The sequence below is a fragment of the Nansenia antarctica genome (genome assembly GCF_963989245.1).
Source record: "Nansenia antarctica genome assembly, chromosome: 17".
Taxonomy (NCBI): domain Eukaryota; kingdom Metazoa; phylum Chordata; class Actinopteri; order Argentiniformes; family Microstomatidae; genus Nansenia; species Nansenia antarctica.
Window position 1 is genome coordinate 21,010,330 of NC_137687.1, and position 2,500 is coordinate 21,012,829.

General features: G+C 48.8%; 1 protein-coding gene across 1 annotated transcript in view; it reads right to left on the minus strand.

Annotated features, from left to right (window-relative positions):
• LOC308172586 (ephrin-B3-like) overlaps window positions 1-2,500 on the minus strand; it is a gene marked incomplete at its 3' end in the record, with an annotated part of 70,025 nt that overhangs the window by 5,664 nt on the left and 61,861 nt on the right. The gene's annotated exons all lie outside the window — the stretch shown is intronic.

Below are 2,500 nucleotides of genomic sequence, written 5' to 3' on the forward strand. Positions count from 1 at the left end.
CCCTGCACAGGAGTACAGGGAGGAGGAAGTCATAGAGGAGAGTGCCTTGCGTCATTATGCCTAGAGACCCCATTCTAACCCAGGATGAGTCCATACTGAGGGGAGAGCAAAGCAGGCTACACCTAATCTAATAATAATAATAATAATAATAATTTATTATATTTATATAGCGCTTTTCCGAGGCTCAAAGACGCTGACAATATGGGAAAAACAGAAAACACAGAAACAACAAGCAACAGATAACATGAGCACATAGAACACAGAGTTAACGAACGGGGAACAATTAACACAGCAATGTCCAGGGGGGGAGGGGGGGTGGCAGGGTTAAGGGGAGATGGTTAAGGGTAGGGGAGGTTGTATGCCTGGGAGAACAGGTAGGTCTTGAGGTGGGATTTAAAAGTGGAGAGTGAGGGTGAGTCTCTGAGTGGCTGAGGGAGAAAGTTCCAGAGGCGGGGTACAGCTTGTGAGAAGGCTGTTAATTAATATTAATCTGTGATGTAATATAATAATAATATATGCCATTTAGGTGACGCTTTTACCCAAAGCGACTTACATTGCAGTGAGGGCATACATGTTTCAGTACACAGCATATTATGGTCCCAGCGGCAATCAAACCCACAACCCAAGCTTTGTTAGCGCCATGCTCTGCCCACTGAGTCACAGACACACCTATAATATGTGACACAGTCTGATCATTTGGTCCGCATGACGGCAACCCATCCAAATGTTCGGACTTTTCTTTTGAAACACGGAACTACGTTTCAACGTTGTTGAGAATCACGACACAGACTCGCTGGTCGAGCCAAAACTACTGCAACAACGCAATGGATTCAGTGAGTAATCCCCACTGCTACCTAGTTAACTATAACACTACTTCACATTGTCAGCAGGCTCACAAAACAAGCTGCGTTAGTCGACTAGCGATGATGTGTCATTGATTTTCAACAACGCGGAAATGGATTGCCATTTTTTCGAAAGAAAAGTCCGGTTGTTACATCAGATCCCGACATGAGGACCAAATGATCAGACTTTGTCACATATAATGCTATAACGCTCAGCAGGCTCAGCACCAACCTACCAACTGAGCTACCAGACCCAGACCCTTCTCACCCAGGGGTCACAGCCAGGTCACCAGACCCAGACCCTTCTCACCCAGGGGTCACAGCCAGGTCACGGGAAGACCAGAAGGAGAGAGGAGAATGACGATGGAGGAGGAACAGGAAGACCAATAATAGCGTTATATCTCTGTCTCCATCCATACAGTACACAGCCCATCAGGGGAGGCTGGTAGAGGGAGAGATCAAAGCCCCTCCGATTTCTAACCGGCCATCCATCATAAGGGGGGGCCAACAGCTCACACGCTCTCGCTGAGAGAGGAGAGGAGCGAGGGATGATCCATTATAGAGACTGGGGGTGTAGAGCTAATTGAGAGAGGAGAGGAGCAAGGGATGAGGAGAAATAGAGGAGTACTGTTTTGGAGAAATATTCCGAAAAGGAGATATGAACATACTGTACTGTACTGTCTCCCTCTCTCTCTCTCTCTCTCTTCCTCTTTACTCCCTCTCTATCTCTTCCTCATCCCTCTCTCCCTTAATGCCTCAAGGGGAGACCTTTACTTTTCCTTCCTCCTTTTCTCTCTTTGGCTTGAGGCAACAGATTAACGTGTCCGACGGCGAAGAGAGAGAGAGAGAGAGAGAGAGAGAGAGAGAGAGAGAGAGAGAGAGAGAGAGAGAGAGAGAGAGAGAGAGGAGGAGAGAGAGGTGTTAAAAATAGAGAGCTTTACTTATCACACCTCTCCCTCTCTCCATCTCTCATTCCAGCCTATGAACATCGGAAGGTGTGAAGGCAAGGAAAAGAGGAGAGGGGGGAAAGGGAAAAGGGCAATCAGCATGGGGAGATGAGGGATGGACAGATAGAGGAATGGAAAGGACAGCGTGGACAAGAGAAAATGGAGTGGAGAGAGAGGGACAGCGCTAGAGGACAAGAAAGGCTGCTGAGAAAACCTGAATGTTTCTAGCCACTTCTCGGAGAAGGAAAGAGAGATGGTGAGACGGAGGGAGGGGTGAGAGGAGGAGAGCGACAGGGAGGGAATGAGAGAGACTGATAGTCTGTGACAGGCTGTTGCTACCTTAATTGAGACAGGAGACTATGGGAAGGGATGGAGGGAGGAAAGACACAAGGGACAGAGAGAGAGGGGGGGAGAGAGAGAGAAACACAGAGAGAGAGGGGGGGAGAGAGAGAAACAGAGAGAGAGAGAGGGGGGGGGGGAGAGAGAGAGAAACAGAGAGAGAGTGAAAGAGAGGGCATGAGAGAGAGGGGGGGAGAGAGAGAGAGCAAGAGGGGGCATGCAAGAGGATGAGCAGAGGCCTAAGACACGAGAGGGATAGGGGGAGAGAGAGAGGGAGATAGAGAGGGGGGGGGGGGAGAGAGACCGCTGTGCCTTTTAAGCTGTTGTCAATTATGGAAAGACTGACTGGTATTGGACAGAAAAACGAAAAGA